The sequence below is a fragment of the Dasypus novemcinctus genome, chromosome 21 (assembly GCF_030445035.2).
Source record: "Dasypus novemcinctus isolate mDasNov1 chromosome 21, mDasNov1.1.hap2, whole genome shotgun sequence".
NCBI lineage: Eukaryota > Metazoa > Chordata > Mammalia > Cingulata > Dasypodidae > Dasypus > Dasypus novemcinctus.
Genome location: NC_080693.1, coordinates 29332263 through 29354757, shown reverse-complemented (window position 1 = coordinate 29354757; position 22495 = coordinate 29332263). Strand labels below are relative to the sequence as shown.

The window sequence follows — 22495 nt, the reverse complement described above, 5'->3', positions numbered from 1 at the left end:
ACCTAGTCCAGAATTTTTGTCACCTTTCCTACCACCAGTAAATCAACAAAATATTCAAAACTAAACAGTGACATTTATTGTAGGTGCAATGAGTCTCAGAAATGGGAAAGACAGTACAAATGAATGCAAAAGAGTCTTAGATGGTACATCTGGAGACCTGGGTTCTAATCCAGCCTCTGCCCACTTAATCTTGCTAAGCTTCAATTCTTTTCACCTGCAAAATTAGTCCCTTGAAAGTATCTTGGGGTTTTCATTCACCCATTACATGATTAATATTCACACCCTCACAGGATACCAAAGGTTGGGGGGAAATAAGGGACTAGGGTAAGAGAGCAGGTGTAGTTCAGTGGTTGTGTACCTGCTTCCCATGTTCAACGCCCAGTACCTTCTAAAATAAAAAATGCACAGGGTACATGGTTGAGAGCAGGTACATAAACAACTCATGCACGGTGCACCTCTGGTGGTTACGGGCTGGTTCTTGGGCTTCTGCAGCTGGAGGGATGCACAAACTGGAGATGGAAGCCATAGGCCAGGCAGAGAGAGTCAGGCCTGAGAGGCAGCAGTAATTGAAACAGAAGGATATAAACTCGGGGAAGAATCTTACAAAATCAGCCAGAAAATATTTAACCTTGTTTTCAGAGTTTATGTTCGTAGGATCTGGGGAGATAAAGATCTCAGGGGGCTAATAGAGTTCAGAATTTTATTTGGCATTTACAAATCAGACTAGGACTTAAAGAAAAGCAAGTATCAATCAAGTATTGCTGATATTCTAGGCAGCAAGCTGGAAAGCCCATGTACCTTGTGGCATTAAATAAGCTGTAGTCAAGTGAAGACAGCCCTGGACTGACAAGTTGGGAGAGGGGATTCTGGGCTGAGTGCTACTTGCTAGGTGTGTGATGCTGGGCAAGTCACTTGGTCTCTGTGGGTCCAGTTTTATCACCTGTGAAATGGGAACCCTAACATTCACTTCAAGTGGTTATTCTGACGATTAAGTCAGTTAAGCTACAGAATCATTAGGTAGACAGCATAGTATAGCAGTTTAAACTCCCTTTGGGTTTAGAGTTGAAGGAGTGCCCATATTTTTGAAGTATGTCCCCTCTCTCTAACAAGGGCCTGAGCAGGGATTTATCCCCCAGAAGTCCAGCTGTCCCAGCCGGGGCTGCGCCCTTAGTCCCACACCGGCCCTCGCCTCCCTTGAGCTAGAGCAGGCCTCGGCCGGCCGGCGGAGGCAGCCCTTTCATAATCCTCCGCGGGCACTGGCAGGGACCGCGATTCGTCTCTGGGGTCGGAAAACACCTCAATGCCTTTTGCTCTGTTAGGCGAGAAAAAACAAATCGATAAACCTTGCTAACTTCCCCAGCTAGGCAAGGACTCAGGAGACCCCCACCCGACAACGGCAACCGTTCGAACGAAGGTTCCCACGGAGGCAGCCAGGGCGAGGGTGGGGAAGGAAGTGTCTGCACGTTGCGCAAGCAGAGCCCTCTAATTAGCTCCCAGATGAGGGTGGGTGAATGCGTCCTGGGGGCCGGCGGAAGACTGGGGATTTGCCCGCTGCCTTCTGAATCTCTGCTAATGAGGCCTCAGGGAAGAGAGGCCCAGAAAAAAGTTGCTTTCTTTTGGGGACTTAGTCTGAAAGACACTGGGACCTTAGAAAGAAGAGCGGAGGAGACCAATTAGGGATGAGCGGTTTCCCAGCGAGGTTAGCAAGACTCATTAGCAAAGTTGTGCGTAGAGGGAAGATGTGAAATGAAAATCCCTGGGCATGAGTTTCAGCCTCCCAGCAAGCACAGGCCTCCTGTTGAGGCAATTTTTGTTCTGATTGTTGGCCTAGCGATGTTCCACCCTCCTTCATACCCCGGAACCTCCCCGTTCTCCCTCTCCTTCCCCCACCACAGACTGATTTTTTAATTCCATATTAATAGGCCTATCTGCATCATTGTTTCACAATTTCCTTAATCAACCCCTTAGTTTGAACCTTTAGGTTGCTTCCAGGTTTTCACTTTAATGGCCATGCTTCAACGTGTCTTTGCACAGTTACTTCCTTGATTCAAACCATATATATATGGAAAATCTCAAAATTTTTATGCATATTGCCAAATTATCAACTAGACAGTATCATTTTACTTTTCTACCAATTCATTGTGAGGCCATTTTTCTAACCCTAACCAATCCTAGGTATAATAAATAATCATTGTTTAAACTTTAAAATGTGATAAGTGAATCACTATATCCCATTGCTGTTTTAATTTGCAGTTCTTTGTGAATGAGGCTGAGCCTTTTTTCTTATACTAATGCAAGATTTAACCCGGTGATATGTGCTGCAAATGTTTTCCTTATATATATTTGTTTCTCATTAATGCTTATGGTGTTTTGACATACAGGGTTTTAAATTTTTATGTAGTCAAATATATCAATATTTCACCTTATGATTTATTTTTGCTGCCACACTTGAAATTATTTTCCCCATCTACGTTTATGTAAATATTCATGTATATTTTCTACTTCTTTTAGATTTTTTTACATATTAATTTGTACAGCTGAAATTCATTTTATTACATGATGTAATATAGATAAATTTTTCTTTTTTTAACTCTGAAGCTTATGCCGTAAGACTTTCCCAATAATTTAAAATGTATTTTAATCAAATATTAAATGTCTCTGTACACTTGTGTCTGCTTCTGAATTTCATGTTCTCTTATGCCATTCTGTCCATTCCTGTGTCCATATCAAAATCATTGTTGCTTTATAATTCATATTCACATCTTATTCTGTAAATACTCCTCACTGCTCTTTTGCCTCCTACAGGAGTCTTACATGTTTTCTCTTCCAATTTAGTTATAAAATCACTTTGTTTATTGGGATTTTCTACCATTGGTACTTTACTTAGGAAAATATATAGATCAATTTGAAGAGAATTGACATCTTTACATTATTGGCTTTTTCTAAATAGGGACTTTGTATGGTCTATCCGTTTACTCAAGTGTTAATGCTAGAGAAGAGTTTTATAGGCTTTTTGAAAAGTACCCACTTTTTTACTAAGTTTAACTCTAAATATTTAATACTTTTTTTTAATATTGTGAAGAGGATATTTTAATATGAGTGTGAATATTTTAGTGCTCTCGATACATATTGCTAAGCTATCTAGCAACAGGAAGGTGACAATTAGAAATTACCCATGTCCGTGTCACTGTACCAACACAGGTAGTAATTATTTTAATCACTGCTAATTTGGGAGGCAAAAATATGTCACAATTTTATTTTGCTTTCTCTGCTTAATGGTGAAGCTATTTCTTTCTGTCTGTTAACTATATTTACATTTTTTTACTTTTATAAATGGCCTGTTTATGTTCATGGCTTATTTATCCATTGAGATTTCAGTGTTTTCATAAGTATTTCTATTATATTATTACAGAGTAAATATATTAGCATTTTCATATTTTCTGCAAATAATTCTCTATTCGTTGTTTGTCTTTTAAGCTGGGTAACTTTTTTTAATTAATTTTTTTATTTTTTAAAGGCGCTTTAGATTACATAAATGTTACATAAAAAATATAAGGGATTCCTGTATGCCCCACTTCCTCCCCTTCCCACACTTTCCCACATCAACAACACCCTTCATTAGTGTGGTAAATTTGTTACAATTGATGAACACATATTGCAGCATTGCTACTAACTATAGATTATAGTTTACATTATACTTTACACTCTGTCTTGCACAATTTTGTAGGTTATGACAAAATATACAATGGCCTGTATCCATCACTGCAACATGTAAGACTAATCCAATGTCCCAAAAATGCCCCCATATTACACTTGGCCACTGCCTTTATATCAATGATACAAGTTCTTCCACTGCTAGAAAAATAATAAGTCTATAGTAGAGCAATAATAAGTCTACTGCAGTCAATTGTTCATTTCCAAACCTTGAGGATTTGGGGATGGTGGTGCCCACTTTGCTTCTAATGGAGAGGGAGTTTAGATTCCATGGAGCAGATGGATGGAGTTGTCTTGCCTGCAGTTGCAGACACTCTCTGTTCCTTGGGAGGGACATAGTTCTTAATCATCTCCTTGTTAGTTGTCCTGGGTGAGTCCAATGAACTGGAAAGTAGATGTTACAACTCTGCTGAAATTCAGGGCTCAACTGGCACATGGATGAATGAAAGATTTAAGTCTCTGGGACATATATTTATGAAGTATAGTTCTAATTATTGGTTCAAGTAAAAGGGGCAGAAGAGCCATATGCACAGAACCTATAAATGAGGTTAACTCTGTTACACTGGGGAGCATAAATTCCAAAGGCCCATTGACAGGGTGCCAAATTCCTGAGCTGTCTGCCCTGCTTATAGTTTCTGGGTATCTCTAGAGCCCTCAGGAGCCCTGCTTTTGAGGCATTGTTTGTTGTGGCAGTCAATGAGATCCTGCTGCAACTTGCATAAACATAACCTCTGGAATGACCTCCCAACTCACTTTGAAGTCTCTTAGCCATAAAAACTCATTTGTATTTACCATTTCCCCATTTTGATCAAGCTCTTTTTCCAGATGCATTGCTAGTTGGCACTTGGTAATAATCCCTTGGAGCCAGGAAGCCTCAACCCCAGGAGTCATGTTCCATGCCTGGAAGAAGGTAGTGCATTTATATTCTGAGTTTGACTTAGAGAGAGGCCACATTTGAGCAACAAGGAGGCTTTCAGGAGGTAACTCTTAGGCAGTATACAATGCTAGGCTAAGTTCCAATTTCACAAGGAAAGGTTCAAAAGTACACTCTTCAATATCAAGGACCTGGCATAATGGTCTGTCTTCCTTCGCTAGGCACTGCCCTTGCACTTGGGGGATTCTTACCATCCTGTTAAAGAATGTAGCAGAACCCCCCAGGATGGGAATTCAATGTTCTTTTGGTTATTGTGTGGATGTCCATCTACTAAGAAATGCCCCATGAATACTTGGACATATTCATATGCCTCAGAGGCATGCCCCAGCTGAACCTCTTCCCATACATCCCCCCCATCCCTAACAGCCTGCACCAGTGATCTTCCCCTGCCACTGTTGTGAGTCTTCTGTGATTAATTTGGATAACTTTTTACAGACTTTTTAAAAGCCTTTCTGTAGTCAATTCACAAATCTTTTCTTTCATGACTTCTCCATTGCTTATAAGACCATAATGCTTGCCATCATTGACAATTATGATAAATATTCACTTGTATGTTCCCTTGGGTTGTTGTGGGTTTTTTTACTTTGATTTTTTACATTTAACTCTTTAATCCAAAACATGAATCCAAGAGGTTTTTTTTGTAACAGTCAATTGCCTCAACATTATTTATTGAATATTCCATTAGTCACCACACTGTTTCAAGATGTTTAACTTATTCACAAATTCAATTATTATAAATGCAAAAATGTACCTATGGTCTTTGTCTTCCATTTCATCAATTGCCTACTAAAGCAATATTAATATGGTTTTATTATTGTTATGTAATAATAATCCCTACTTATTTCTATGTATTTAGAGACCAGCCTGAGACTAGGTTTTACATACATTATCTCATGTAATCCGTATAAAAGCCTTATGAGGCAGATGCTAAAATTCTCATTTTACAGATAAAGAAGGCTCCAGAAGGATAAATTCTGACAAAGAACAAATTCTAACTCTGTCTTCACATTTATAGTTTGCTTAAAGGTACACAACCTGACTTCTCTCTGTCCTAATTAATCTTGCTTAATGCCCTTAAGTCTGTGAATACCGTCTTTTTTCCCACACCTCCTGAGTTGGATTAGGGGCCATATCAAACACAGATCTGCCCAAGGTGCTAATGCATAAAGAATACTAAAACATCCCTGGAAAATTTCCCCTCCAGTTTTCTCAAGCAAATCCTGCCATAACTGGTAAAATGCAAACTCCTGCCCATTCCTGCTGAAATTGACAGAGTCCCCCAGTGGAAATTTGTATCCTTACCAATGCTGGCCTACCTTTATTCAATATTTTTTGACATACATATGGAAATAAAGACATGTCACCAGTCCTAAAATCAGCCAGGTGACTGGTCATCTGAAGTCAGCAGGTAAAGTGGGCTGAAATTCTAGCACTGAACAAGTCACAGCACCGTGCTTTTTAGTGAGAAAAAGTTGTTTTATTCTATTATTTAGATTTTAAACACTGTAATCTGCATCTTAAAAAGTTATCTATGGGCCACAAATAGCCAAAGCCATCTTGAAAAAGAAGAATGAAGTTAGAGAACTCACACTACCTGATCTTAACACTTATTATATAAAGCCACAGTAATCAAATCAGCATGGTACTGGCACAGGGGCAGACATATAGACCAATGGAATCTAATTGAGTGCTCAGAAATAAACCCTCACATTTACGGTCAACTGATTTCTTACAAGAGGGCAAAGACCACTCAATTAAGAAAGAATAGTCTCTTCAACAAATGGTGTTAGGAAAACTTGATCTCTATTTTCAAAAAAGAGGAGGACCCCTACTACACACCAGGTACAAAAATCAACTCAAAATGGATCAAAGACCTAAATATAAGAGCCAGGACTATCAAACTCCTAGAAGAAAACTTATGGAAGCATCTTCAGCCTTGTGTTAGGCAATGATTTCTTACACTTTACCCTCAAAGCACAAGCAACAAAAGAAAATATAGATATATATGGGGCCTCATCAAGATCAAAAACTTTATTCCTCAAAGGACTTTATCATGAAATACATTGCTACACAACAGGAGAAAATATTTGGAAACCATGTATCTGATAAAAGTTTACTATCCAGAATATATAAAGAAATCCTTCGGCTTAACAAATGACCCAGTTTAAAAATGGGCAAAAGACTTAAATAGACATCTCTCCATAAAAGATATACAAATGGCCAGAAAGCAAATTTTAAAACCCTCAACATAGGGTGGTGGACTTGGCCCAGTGGTTAGGGTATCCGTCTACCACATGGGAGGTCCGCGGTTCAAAGCCCAGGCCTCCTTGACCCGTGTGGAGCTGGCCCATGCGCAGCGCTGATGCACGCAAGGAGTGCCGTGCCACACAGGGGTGTCCACCACATGGGGGAGCCCCACGCGCAAGGAGTGCGCTCCGTAAGGAGAGCCGCCCAGCACAAAAGAAAGTGCAGCCTGCCCAGGAATGGTGCCGCACACACGGAGAGCAGACACAACAAGATGATGCAACAAAAAGAAGCACAGATTCCCATGCCACTGACCACAACAGAAGCGGACAAAGAAGATCCTCCCAGGGCCCACTGGATGGAACATGGGAGAGTATGGGCTATGATGTGGACCATTGACCATGAGGTGCAGCAATGCCCAGAGATATACTTACCAAATGCAATGGATATGTTATGATGATGGGAGAGAGTATTGCTGTGGGGGGAGTGGTGGGGTGGGGGCGGTGGGGTTGAATGGGACCTCATATTTTTTTAATGTAATATTTTTTTAAAATGAATTTTAAAAATTTAAAAAAAAAGAAGACACAGCAAATGGACACAGAGAACAGACAACAGGGGGGCGGGGGGAAGAGGGGAGAGAGAGAAATAAGTAAATAAATCTTAAAAAAAAAAAATACTCAACATCACTACCCATCAGGGAAATGCAAATCAAAACCACAATCAGATACCATTTCTCATCCATTAGAATGACTGTTATTTAAAAAACAGAAAATTACAAGTGTTGAAGAGGATGTGGAGAAATAAGAACTCATTCATTGGTGGTGGGAATGTAAAATGGTGCAGCTGCTGTGGAAAACACTTTGGCAGTTCCTCAGAAAGCTAAGTAGAGAATTACCACATGACCTGGCAATCCCACTACTAGGTATAAACCCAAAAGAATTGAAAGCAGGGGTTTGAACACTTATTTGACACACCAGTGTTCATAGCAGCATTATTCACAAATGACAAAAGATGTAAGCATCCAAGTGCCATCAACTGGTGAATGGATTGATAAAATGTGATTATATATATATATAGATATATAAATGGAATATTATTCAGCCATAAAAAGGAATACAGTTCTGATACACATGACAATATGAATGAACTTGAATGAAATAAACCAGACACAAAAGGACAAATATATGATCTCATTGATACGAAATAATTAAAATAAGCAAACTCATAGAGTTAGAATCTAGACTATAAATTACTAGGGGTGAGGAGGGGATAGGGAATGGGAAGTTAAAGCTTAAAATGTACATGGTTCCTATTTGGAATGACAGAAATGTTTTAGCAATGGATGGTGGGGATGGTAGCACAACATTGTGAACATAATTAACAGTACTAGAATATATGTCTGAATGTGGTTAAAGGGGAAATTTTAGGTTGTATATATGGTAATAGAATAAAATGTTTTTTAAAAATCCATGGAATGGCACTACACAAGCAGTGAACCCTAAACTGAAGTGTGGACTTAAAAAAAAGTTATCTATTTTTGAAAATCGGAAAAGGAAACTGGAAAGAGAATAAATGGAAAGTGTTTTGCTGATGTGAATGCCAGGAAAAGAATAATTTTCTAATGTATTTTGACAAAAGTTTAAAACTATATTTATATAAATTACTTCTATCCTTAGGGAGTACAGCTAATGATGTTTAGATGTTAATGGCAGGAAAAATCTTGAAATAAAAGCAATTTCCAATAAGTCAAAATGTTATATTTAGTGCAAGTACTAAATCCATTAAAAGTATCCAAATGAAGGAGATACACAATCTTTATTAATGGAAAGTCCATTCAAAATAAATTTGGGTAAAAATATAAAAAAACATCAATTTGAAGATGCATCCAAGTATTAGACTGAGTGGGGAGCCAGACCCCTCAGTTTAGCTGTGCTCATGTCTGAGCTATCCTCCCAAGTCTTTCCCCTCTAGACTAAACTGAGTTCTCCCTAAGATAAAGAATTTGTGTATTACTTTTTGAAACTTCCCCCAGAACCCAATACACATGGTAGCCATCAATAGATATTTACTGAATGAACAAATGCTGCATCTCTTCTCATTCCCAACCTAACTCCCAAATCACCTCCTCCCCAGGAAGGCCAGTTAGTCCACCCTTTGATCATGTTCTGCATCCTATATGAAGACAATTATATGAACAACTAGAGGTTGACCAAGGGTAAACTACATACTTAGATTGTGGTATTCGCGTCTGATTTCACTGCCCCTTCCCACTTCAAACCCCAAATGGATAAGTTAAGCCCATACCTCCTTCTTATATGAAAATCTACTACAAAGACAATACAGATTTGAAAAACTGATCAAAATATGCTCAGTATACCCTATTCAATGACTTATTTTGGAAAACACTAAGGCTTTACTGTTCTTTTTGTTTTCATTTACTGTCATGCATTCTAGGTAACAGAAATAAAGAAATAGAAGCCATGGCCCTTCCCTGCCTTCCAACAACCTGTCATGGGAAAATTAAGACATAAACTCAGTAATTTGAGTCCTAAGAGAGGGAAATAGGATAAAGAGTTTGAAGGGAGTACATCAAGGTGTTGTCTCATTGTACTGGACCTTATAGTGTTCATTTGGTCAGAGTTTGCCCAGAATCCATATCACCTTCTCCTTTTCTTAACAATAGTCTAAACATTTTTTGTGTCTCTGTCCCTACCTGATGCAGCCCACGTATTTGGCAGAATATAACTCATCCCCACCTATCCCTTTGCCTTATGATGGGTTTATGTAACCCAAGCCTAAGCCCATTTGTCTGCTGTAGCAGTTTGATATGGTTATGAATTCCAAAAATAGATATTAGATTATGTTTGTAATCTGATCTGTACCTGGGCCTGACTTAGTTATGATTAGGGCTTTAATTGCACCACATCATTAGGGCTTTGATGCACCACATCATTAAGGGGTGGGGACTCACAGATAAAAGGCATGGCAAAGAACAGAGTTGAGGGTTTCTGATATTGGAGTTTTGATGTTGGAGTTTGATGCTGAAGACTTAAGATGGAGCCCCACGAAGTAAACTCACAGAGGAAAGAGAAGCCAGCCCAAGGGAGAAAGGAACCTTGAACCCAGAGAGAAGCAAGACCCTGGAAGGGAGGAATCCAGGAAGCCTGAACCCTCATAGCCATCAGCAGCCATCTTGCTCCAACAAATTAAAATGGCCTTTGGTGAGGGAAGTAACTTATGCTTTATGGCCTGGTATCTGTAGGCTCCTATCCCAAATAAATATCCTTTATAAATCCAACCAATTTCTGGTATTTTGCACCAGCACCCTTTTGGCTTACTAATACATCTGCCATCATAGGGAGATCTCTGCCCCCTGGGGCTGAGAAACCCCAATCTTTCCCCAAACTGAAGCTGCAGAGTATTGAGGTACCCACCTTTGTCTTCCCACAAAGAGTCTGTAGAGGCACAGGGCAATAGGGCTCCTGCCAGTAACAGGGCAACTGACATGGTGGAGCTGGATGAACTGGGATCCCTGCTAGACAAGAAGGGTAAATGGGTAATTGCAACCCAACCAAAGCTGAAGAGCAGCAAACATGCCCAGTGCCCCAGGGAAAAGAGGAAGAGGTGTGGCTATTGACACTTCCCCTGTAAGCCCACCACACCATGCAGAAGATGGAGGACTTTGTAATAAGGTCTAGTAGGGACATAGGAGGGTCATCCCATATGATGTGCTCCCTGACTGGCTGAAGGACAATTACTACCTGCTACATGACTACAGACCACCTATGCCTTCCTTTTGGTCTTGCTTCAAGAGCATCTTCCACATCCATACCAAAACTGGCAACAGCTGGACCCATCTGTTTGGTTTCATTCTGTTTCTCTTTTTGGGAATCTTGACCATGCTCAGACCAAACATGCACTTCACGGTCCCTCTACAGAAGAAGGTAGTTTGGGGAAATTTTTTTTGGTGTAGTACCTCAGTTTCTCCTGGCTCTATCACACCATCTATTGTCATTCTAAGAAAGACTCTTAGACTTTTTCCAAACCAGACTATTCAGGAATTGCTTTACTGATTTGGAGCTTTTTCCCCTGGCTCCATTACTCCTTCTACAGCTTCCCACAGCCACAGCTCATTTACCTCTCCATCATTTGTGTCCTGGAGATTTCTGCCATCACTGTGGCACAGTAGGACCTATTTGCCACTCCTGAGTACCAGCAGACAAGAGCAGGAGTGTTCCTGGGACTTGACTCCAGTGGTGATTTGCCACCATGCACTTTACAGTCAACTGAGGTCTTTGTCAAGGCCACCACAGGGGCCAGATGGGCTCGTTCTTCCTCATGACTGTGATGGCCTTTGTGCTGCTTGAATTTCTGAGTGTGTCTTTCCTGGAAAGTCTGACATATGGCTCCAGTCGTATCAGATTTTCCATGTCCTTGTGGTGGCAACCACCTTTGAACACTTCAAAGTGTCTGCAATCTTCAGGAATTCTGTTATGGCCTAGAAGGTGCCTGTACTGATGACTGCCTTCTCTGAGCCTTCCCACCAGACGGGTGGTGGAGGAACTTCCCAAGTGCTTTTAAAATTAAATTATTTGGTGAAGTGAGAGGAAGAGTCTGAATTGACTGTTTCTAAAAGAAACCTCTTAGAGAATTCATAGCAATGAAGCTGCAGTCCACTTTCACATCCACTGGGCTGTAAACTTTCTATTTGCATTTCCCTAGCTGGGGAGGGAGAGGATAGAAGGGATGGTCTAGCTTGGCCATCCCATTCCTCAGCAGTACTTTAAAGCTTGTGTTGAGATTTTATTCCCTTTTCAAACCATTTCGAGAAAAAATAATGGACTGGGATCTTCAGAAAGTATGTCTGAAAGAAAAAGTCCCTCCCTTACCCCCATCCTTGCTCTGTAACCTGATTCATAACAGGCCATCCATTTTTGTAACATACTTTGCAAAAACTGTTAAAACCGGGTCCCATCTTTCTAGGGCCTGGATCTGCAAACACAGCAGCAAGAACAAAGCCAACTTTTGCATGTCATGGAAATATGTCCAGGATTCAAAACACTAGAGATTTTTTTTCTTGGCAGAGTAATATAAAATTAAAATGTGAAAAGATATTTAATATTTGATGTGAAGCTTTAAAAAGAAACCTGCTATCATTGCTTTGCATCTTGAGGCAAAGAGTATGATGATAACAAAAGTATAGAAGACAAAAAAAAACTTTGCACAATGAAAAGCATCAGATTCATTTCTACCAGATATTTAAGAAGTAAGTGGTCTCAATTTTATATAATTTCTTCCAGAAAATAGGGAAAGAGTTTATTCCCCCAACTATTTTATAAAAGTAGAATTTCTTTGATAACAAAGCCTGAAAAGATATTTTAAAAAGAAAAATGCAGACAAATATCATAACATTAATGGGAAAATTCTAAACAAAGTAATGATGAAACATTCATTATTATATAAAATGGAGGTTTACAATACAACCAACTCAGGTTTATTCCAGATTATTAAAATTGGTTTGTTATTTTTAAAATCAGGATAATTCTGAAAGTCTCCTTATTGCTCAAATGTGGCTTCTCTCTAAGCCAAACTCAGCATATAAACACATTACCTTCCCTACCCCACCCCCAGCACGGGACATGACTCCTGGGAAAGAGCCATCCCGGCACAGAGGGATTATTACCAAGCACCAACTAGCAATGTATCTGGAAAAAGACCCTGATCAAAAGGGGGAAATAGTAAATGCAAATGAGTTTTTATGGCTAAGCGATTTTACAGTGAGTTGGAAGGTCATTTCAGAGGTTACTCCTGTGCACCTCTCAGCAGGATCTTGACTGCCACAGCAAACAGTGCCTCAAACAGCAGGACTCCTGAAGGGAGACATCTAGATGCCATAAGCAGGGCAGACAGGTTCAGGAATTCAGCACCCTGTCAGTGAGCCTTATGTTGGAATTTATGTTCCCCAGTATAACAGAGTTAGGCTCATTTATAGTTTCCCTACACATGGCTCTTCTGCCCCTTTTATTCGAACCTATAATTGGCACTATACTTTTAAATTTATGTCCCAGAGACATAAATCTTTGGTCTGTTCATGTGCCAATTGAACCTTGAATTTCAGCAGAGTTGCAACACCTACTCCTCAGTTAATTGGACTCACCCAAGACACTTAACAAGGAAATAATGATGAGCAATGCCCATCCCAAGGTACAGAGAGTGTCTGCAACTGCAAAGCAAGACAGTTCCATCCATCTGCCCCATGGGATCTAAGCACCCTCTCAGATCCCAACCCAAAATCCTCAAGATTAGGGAATAAACAATGGATTAAAGTAGACTTATTATTATTCTATTATAGATATTCTTATTCTAGCAATGGCCACCAGAGGTTCTGAGGGAAGGGAGAGGAAAGAATAGGTGTAACACCAGGCATTTTGGGGACATTGGACTTGTCCTGTATGGAATTGCAATGATGGATACAGGCCATTGTACATTTTGAAAAAAACCTATAAAATTTTGCAGGGCAGAGTGTAAAGCATAATGTAAATTATATTCCATGTTTCAATATGTGTTCATCAATATAAACAGACATGCTTCAATTTGTGTTCTTCAATTGTAACAAATATACCACATTAATGAAAGATGTTGTTAATGTAAGAAAGTGTGAGAGGGGAAGGTTGTGGGGTATATGGGGTCCCCTGTATTTTTTTATGTAATATTTATGTAATCTAAAACTTCTTTAAAAATTTAAAAAATTAAATATCATTAATTAATAATTATTTATTAAACAATAATTTAATTAATAATTCATTAAATTAGCAGAATAAAGGAGAAAAACAACTGATCTATCATTATACATAGAAAAAAAAAATTTGCTCTGCAGGGGGCGGCTGGGCAGCGTTGAAGGCTCTTTGGGACCGCGCTGTTTTGGGGATTTTTGCTGGTTGGAAGGTGTCTGGACGTCAATTCGGTGGGAAGGTAACAGAGAGGATACGTCTATAATATATAAACGGAGGTCCCAGCTGGGCGCGGGAAGTTCCCTCCTTGGGTGGGCGGAGCCGCGGTAGCGGGCGCTCCTGCAGCTCCGGAGCCGCGGCGGCCAGGGTTTTTGTTTTGTTTTGTTTTTTTCCTTTTTCTGGAGGCTTTGCGGTGCTGAGAAATTCGCGGATACTGGGCTGGCTCGTGAGGGGTTGTTGGGACAAGACTCCTTTGCAGATCGATTTGGGGAGACAGACGGTGTTTTGTTGTGAAGAGGGGGACGTTTTGGTCGCCGGACGGGGGGGGGGGGTTAGCGCTTCCACCTGGAGCCCCATCCCCACAGGTCCGGCTGCCGATCTGCAACGGAATTGGATTTTGGGCAATAAGGGGACACAATTGGGAGACTGTTGTAGGGTGCAGTGAGGGAGGGGGACACGCCTGGAAGCCGATTGGGGAATATTTTGCGAAGTTTGGGATTTCGGATCTTAGAGTCTGTTTTCGGGGTTTCCAGCTGAAGCCCACCCCACCCGGCGGGGCTTGGGATCTGAGTCATTGAACTGGCTGTGGTGTAGAGGCGCCCTCAAGTGGCCGTTTTGTGGGAGCACAGGGAGGGAGCTGTCCAAAGGCTGAAACCCTGAGGAGTAGGTGAATTGCAGGGATCAGACATTCAAGATAGAGTTCGCAGACCTGGCTTCCCCCACGGGGCTGGCACCCAGCTACGGGGATCCCTGAGGGCTGTGTTGCACTGCGGGGCTCCTAAGCTTTCTGTGGACCAGATTTGAGGTTGCCAGGTCTGGGTCCCCTGGACTCTGGCGGTCCACACCCCAGACTCACACCTCTTGAGTCTTCAGTATCTCAGACTTTCCACCCCTGAATCCATCACGCCCTGGGGTCTACCTGGGGTCCTTGAGTGCCCTGGACCTTAACGTTTGCGTTTTATCTTTATTGGTTCATATTGTTTTGTTTTTATTTTCACTTTATCTTATTTTTTACTCTTTTTGACGCCCTGATTGCTAATATTGCATTATCCCCTAGCCTTTTCTCCTAGCGTGTCCCCCAAAGTCCTTTTTTTTTATACAGTTATTTAGGGGTTTTTTGGTTGTTGTTTTAGATAGTGTTGCAATTGTGACACGTGTATACCTGTATCTCTCTTCCCCCTATCTGTTCCCCACCGTTTGCCCATCCTCTTTTTCTTTCTTCCTTTCTTCTTGTCTTTCTTTTTTTCTTTATTATAATTAGTTTTTTTTTCGGTTTTCTCTTTCCCTCTTGTCCCTCATCTTCCACTTATTTTATTTTAATTCAAGTATACAATAGGTGCTACAGGGAACACCTCACATTTGCTGGGTGTTCCCATCCTCCACTGCCTCATTTCTGTGTGAACTGATTTAGGCTACCTACACTATCCCCCTTCCCCTGCATCTTGATATCCACTATCATCTACTGTCTCTCCTATATTCCACCCCCCACCTCCCGTTCTTTGATCCACAAAGTGTCTAACTCTTAATTCTAATACCTTTGTTCTGTTTTCTGTCTGTTATCCACTCTTGAAACTATTACCTTTCTTTTCTTTTTCCCTCTCTCATGAAAACAATAGCTTTGTAGTTCATACCATATTCCTCCCATATTCAGTCATCTACTTCATAAAAGGTACTCTACCTACAGCTATAACTCTATACAATCTACATGAATCTAACCTCCATCCTCCCAGATCTCATATTCTTGCTTTGTTAACATACATCACCAATACTACTTTACACTTTTCCCTTGCTTACACAATTGCCTTTCCCCAACACTAATAATTTCCTCTAAAGTGAGCTTAACCAACAACAAGTAACTAGAAAAAGAAGAAAAAAGTGACAAAGAGAAGATATAACACCTATGCAAAAATAACAGCTAATTAACCTCCAAGAGCAGACAAAGAAGCTAAGGAACTGATTAAATTCGTCAAAATAAAGAGATGACCAGAAAGCAACAAAAATCTACAAACCAAACCAATAATCAGGAAAACATGGCTGAATCCAATCAACAAACCAATAATCACGAAGGGGAGCAAAACTTGGCACAAGCAATGAAAGATCTCAGAACATTTATCACCGACAAATTTGATGCAGTAATGAAAGAGGTTAACAACATGAAGACATCACTTGGAGGGGAAATTGCAGACATACGCAAAAACATAACAGATATGATGGGAATGAACACCACAGTTCAAGAAATCAAAAATACACTTGCAGCAAATATCAGCAGACTAGAAGAGACAGAGCAGAGAATTAGTGATGTGGAAGACAGTACATCAGAAATCAAACAGATAGTAGAAGGGGTCAATAAGAAGATAGAAAAAATCCAATTAGGATTTAGGGACCTGAATGACAATGCAAAACGCTCAAACATACGTATTATAGGCATTCCAGAAGGTGAAGAGAAGGAAAAGGGGTCAGAAGGAGTGTTGCAGGAAATAATGGCTGAAAACTTCCCAAATCTACTGAAAGAGACAGATGTACATATTCAAGAAGCACAGCGCACTCCACAAGTCATAAACCCCAACAGGCCCACCCCAAGACATGTACTTGTCAAATTATCCAATGCTCAAGACAAAGAGAAAATCCTAAAAGCAGCAAGAGAAAAGAAAACCATCACATACAAGGGAAGCTCAATTAGATTAAGTGCTGATTTCTCTTCTGAAACCATGGAGGCAAGAAGACAGTGGTATGATATAGTCAAGGTACTAAAGGAAAAAAATTTCCAACCAAGAATACTCTATCCAGCTAAACTAGCATTCAAACATGATGGAGAGTTAAAAATATTCGCAGACAAACAGAAACTGAAAGAGTATACCAACAAGAAACCTCCCCTTCAAGAAATTCGAAAGGGAGTTCTGCAGGAAGAAAGGAAAAAACAGGAAAGGCAAAGTTGGAGGAGAGTATAAGACCAACAACAACAAAAAAAAAGACAAAAAATATATATACAAACAAAATATGACGAACACAAATCCAATCAAAATATGGCTAACACAAATAATTCCTTGATAGTAATAACACTGAATGTCAACGGATTAAACTCACCTATCAAAAGATTCAGACTGGGACATTGGATAAGGAAATATGACCCATCCATATGCTGTCTACAAGAGACACATCTTAGACCCAGAGACGCATGGAGATTGAAAGTGAATGGCTGGAAAACAATCATACAAGCTAACAATAACCAAAAAAAGGCAGGAGTAGCTATATTAATATCAGACAAAATAGACTTTAAATGTGAAACAATTGTGAGAGACAAAGAAGGATACTACATTTTAGTCAAAGGGAAAATCTGTCAAGAAGATCGAACAATCATAAATATCTATGCCCCTAACAAGGGTGCCTCTAAATACGTCAGGCAAACGCTGGAAAAACTAAGTGAAAGAATAGATACATCTACAATTATAGCGGGGGATTTTAATACACCACTATCAACTCTGGACAGAACATCTCAAAAGAGAATCACCAAAGAAACAAAACATCTGAATAGTATATTAGAGGAGCTCGATCTAATAGACATATATAGATCGCTACACCCAAACACAGCAGGATATACATTTTTCTCAAGCGCACATGGATCATTCTCCAAGATAGATCATATGCTAGGCCACAAAGAAAGGCTGAACGAATTCAGAAAGATTGAAATCATACAAAACATTATCTCTGACCACAGTGGAGTCAAGCTGGAGATTTGCAAGGGACAGAAGCCCAGATTTCACACCATGATTTGGAAATTAAACAGCACACTCTTAGAAAAACAGTGGGTCAAAGAGGAAATCTCAAAAGAAATCAATGACTATCTTGAAAGAAATGATAATGATAACAAAACATACCAAAATTTATGGGATGCAGCAAAAGCAGTACTGAGAGGGAAGTTTATAGCCATAAATTCATATATCAAAAAAGAAGAAAGAGCAAAAATTGAAGAACTAACTGCACATTTGAAGGAATTAGAAAAACAACAACGAAGTAACCCAACAGGAAGAAGAAGGAAGGAAATAACAAAGATAAGAGCAGAACTAAATGAAATAGAAAATAAGAAAGCACTTGAACAGATAAACAAGACCAAGAGCTGGTTTTTTGAGAAGATTAACAAAATTGACAAACCTTTAGCAACACTAACAAAGAAAAAAAGAGAGAAGATGCAAATACACAAAATAAGAAATGAGAAAGGAGATATCACCACTGACCCCACAGAAATAAAGACTATCATAAGAGGATATTTTGAAAAACTATATTCCAACAAAAATAACAATCTAGAGGAAATGGACAAATTCCTAGAAACACATAAGCAGCCCATATTGACAAAAGAAGAAATTGATGATCTTAACAAACCAATCACAAGCAGAGAGATAGAATCAGTTATTAAAAATCTCCCAACTAAGAAGAGCCCAGGGCCAGATGGCTTCACAGGTGAATTCTACAAAACATTCCGGAAAGAACTGACACCAATCCTGCTGAAACTATTCCAAAACATCGAAACAGAAAGAACATTACCCAACTCCTTCTACGATGCCAGCATTACCCTAGTACCAAAGCCAAACAAAGACATCACAAGAAAGGAAAATTACAGACCAATTTCTCTAATGAACCTAGACGCAAAAATACTTAACAAAATACTTGCAAATCGTATTCAACAACACATTAAACGTATTATACACCACGACCAAGTGGGATTCATCCCAGGTATGCAAGGATGGTTCAACATAAGAAAATCAATCAACGTAATACACCATATAAACAGATTGAAGGAAAAAAATCACATGATTATATCTATTGATGCAGAAAAAGCATTTGACAAAATACAGCACCCTTTCTTGATAAAACACTCCAAAAGATTGGAATACAAGGGAATTTTTTGAACATGATAAAGAGTATATATGAAAAACCTAAAGCCAATATTGTTTACAATGGAGAAATCCTAGACTCCTTCCCTCTAAACTCAGGAACAAGACAAGGATGCCCACTGTCTCTGCTCCTATTTAACATTGTCTTAGAAGTACTTGCTCGAGCACTGAGGCAAGAACCAGAAATAAAAGGCATTCAAATTGGAAAGGAAGAAGTCAAAATTTCATTATTTGCAGATGACATGATCCTATACATAGAAAACCCTGAGAGATCTACAACGAAGATTCTAGAACTCATAAATGAGTTTAGAAAAGTCGCAGGTTATAAGATCAATGCGCAAAAATCAGTAGCGTTTCTGTACACCAATAATGAGCAAGATCAGGAGGAAATCAAGAAACAAATACCATTCACAATAGTAAATAAAAAAATCAAATACTTAGGAATAAATTTAACTAAAGAGGTAAAGAACCTATACACCGAGAACTATACAAGATTGTTCAAGGAAATCAAAGAAGACCTAAATAAATGGAAGACTATTCCTTGTTCATGGATAGGAAGACTGAACATTATTAAGATGTCTATCCTACCAAAACTGATCTACACATTCAATGCAATCCCAATAAAAATCAACGCAGCCTTCTTTAAGGAACTAGAAAAACTAACTATGAAATTTATTTGGAAAAGAAAGAGACCCCGAATAGCCAAAGACATACTGAAAAAGAAAAACGAAATTGGAGGAATCACACTACCTGACTTCAAATCATACTATATAGCTACGGTGGTGAAAACAGCATGGTATTGGCATAAGGAGAGACACATAGACCAATGGAATCGAATTGAAAGCTCTGATATAGAACCTCACATATACAGCCACATAATATTCGATAAAGCCACCAAACCCTCTCAACTCGGAGAGAGTGGCCTATTCAACAAATGGTGTCTGGAGAACTGGATAGCCATATGTAGAAGAATGAAAGAGGATTACCATCTCACACCTTATACAAAGATCAACTCAAGATGGATCAAAGACCTAAATATAAGAGCCAAGACCATAAAAACCTTAGAAAGCAGTGTAGGGAAACATCTACAGGACCTTGTAATAGGAAATGGATTTATGAATATCTCACCAAAAGCACGAGCAGCAAAAGAACTAATAGATAAATGGGACTTCCTCAAAATTAAAGCCTTCTGCACCTCAAAGGAGTTTGTCAAGAAAGTAAAAAGGGAGCCCACACAGTGGGAGAAAATATTTGGCAATCATATATCTGATAAGAAACTTATAACTTGCATATATAAAGAACTCCTATATCTTGAAAATAAAAAGATAAACAACCCATTTAAAAAATGGGAAAAAGACTTAAACAGACACTTCTCTGAAGAAGAAATACAAATGGCAAGAAAGCACATGAAAAAAATGTTCCAAATCTCTAGCTATCAGGGAAATGCAAATCAAAACTACAATGAGATACCATCTTACACCCATAAGATTGGCAGCTATGAAAAAAACAGAAGAATACAAGTGCTGGAGAGGATGTGAAGGAAAGGGAACACTCATCCACTGCTGGTGGGAATGCAGAAGGATCCAACCATTCTGGAGGACAGTATGGCAGTTTCTCAAAAAACTAGCCATAGATTTGCCATATGACCCAGCAATACCACTGCTGGGTATATACCCAGCAGAACTGAAAACAAGGACACAAACCGATATATGTACACCAATGTTCATAGCAGCATTGTTCACTATTGCCAAAAGTTGGAATCAACCCAAATGCCCATCAACAGATGAGTGGATCAATAAAATGTGGTATATACACACAATGGAATACTACTTGGCTGTAAGAACAAACACACTATAAACACATGTGATAACATGGATGAATCTTGAGAACCTTATGTTGAGTGAAGCAAGCCAGGCGTTGAAGGACAAATACTACATGACCTCAATGATATGAAATAAACAAGCTGCCCTAGATAGCAAGAGACTGAACGATAGGCTTACAGGAAATCAGAGGGTGGAGGAAGGATATGAGCCGATGTCTGCAGGGGTGGAATTTAAGACGAGATGGTGGTAAGTATGAACACAAAGAAGAGATAAAAGGGGGACAAGGGGTTGCCTTTGGTTGGGGCTTTGCGGGTTTGAGGGTGGCTGGGGAGGGACGGATGGGTAACGTTGCCCAAAAGTGGGGGGAGGAAGGGGTAGCATACGAACACAGGAGAGGGTCAGGTGTTGGTGGAGAGTAAAATGCCGAGAAAATCATATCAAAATATAATAAAGAGGGTTACCTGTTTAGAATGCTCAGAGGGGAGGGTCTGATGCAGGACGGGCTCCTGGGGAATGTCTAAATGCTCATTCTGCCAGAGTGGGTGACACCATGGGGTAGAAACCCAAGTAGTGAGAGTGGGGGTGGACCCACATCCTGGGGAGGACTAATGCCATCAAATAGAGGGAACTGTATCCCTCGAGAGAAAGGGTGGCTCCCAGGGCATTGGGGCAGTTGAGCAAGTTAGGCCCTGAACACTATTCCATCTATCTCTGGAAGTGGCTCCTCAGGAAACGGAGGTTGGCTGTCACTGTGGGCACCAAGGTGGAAGGGAAAATGGACGTTAAATGTGGGGAACCAAAGTAAATGGGGGGTAAGAGAGGAGTTTCTTGAGAGTACACAAGGATGGATATAAAACATGCAATATTACACCATAACATATAGGAGATGACAGACTGATAATGTAAACCATAATGTAAAACATAGGATAACTAAAAATGTAAAGAACTGTGTATCCTAAAGTATGCACCATAATGTAAGCACAGATGTCACCTTGTTAGAAAGCTAATGTCTCAGACTCTGTACATCACTTTAAGTAAATATGATATGAATAGGGCGTAAGAGTATCACTGTGGAAGGGAAAAGGTTTTCTGGTGGATGTGTGGGAGTGCTGTATATTATATATATACATTGCTATGGTCTAGGACTCCTGTGAAGAAAAGCTGAATAATTAGGGGGGGAAAAAAAAAAAAAAAAAAGAAAAAAGAAAAAGATAGGATGTGGAATTTTTTCAAGTCAACATTCTTTATCTAAGCTCTTTATCTAACTTTATCCAAGTTCTTTATCTATCCTTTAAACCCATCGCTATATGCCATTCCCTAGTAAAGGACCATGACATTATATTGGGCTTCAAATTTCGGGGAGTTCTGGATCACAGAGTGTTTCAACAATGGCAATGGAGGGATACTGGTATGGGATACCAATGACAGGTGATATATGGCTGACAGGGAGCTGTACAGAACATATGTCCAGGGTGCATGGTAATGTTTGGATATACTCATAGTGGCAACAATTAAAAACCACAGCAGGGGGGGTACTGGGTTCCTGGCCAGTGGTGCTCTGTCGTGGTCCCTAGGGGAGCAGTGACAGTCTCCCAGGTACAGCGGCGGGGACCGGGAGGGAGTGAGGGTTCAACAGTGAGCCCCTGATGCTAATGACTATGCTTGTGAGCTGATAAACCTAAAATAAGAACAAGGCCTAGAGCAACATTGTGCCTGGGAATTTCCTCCTGTCAGCCTTCATGTTACTCAAATGTGGCCAGTCTCGAAGCCAAACTCAGCATGTAAATGCAATGCCTTCCCCCCAGCGTGGGACATGACACCCGGGGATGAGCCTCCCTGGCACCGAGGGACCACTATCAACTACCAACTGATGATGCAACTGGAAAATGACCTTATATGGAAGGTTCAATGCGGATCAGCAGAATATCCATGTCTACATAA

General features: G+C 39.9%; 1 pseudogene; it reads left to right on the top strand.

Moving 5' to 3' along the window:
* Positions 1-413: 413 nt before the first annotated feature.
* On the top strand, positions 414-11459 carry LOC101444565 (adiponectin receptor protein 1 pseudogene; annotated as a pseudogene).
* Positions 11460-22495: the final 11036 nt, after the last annotated feature.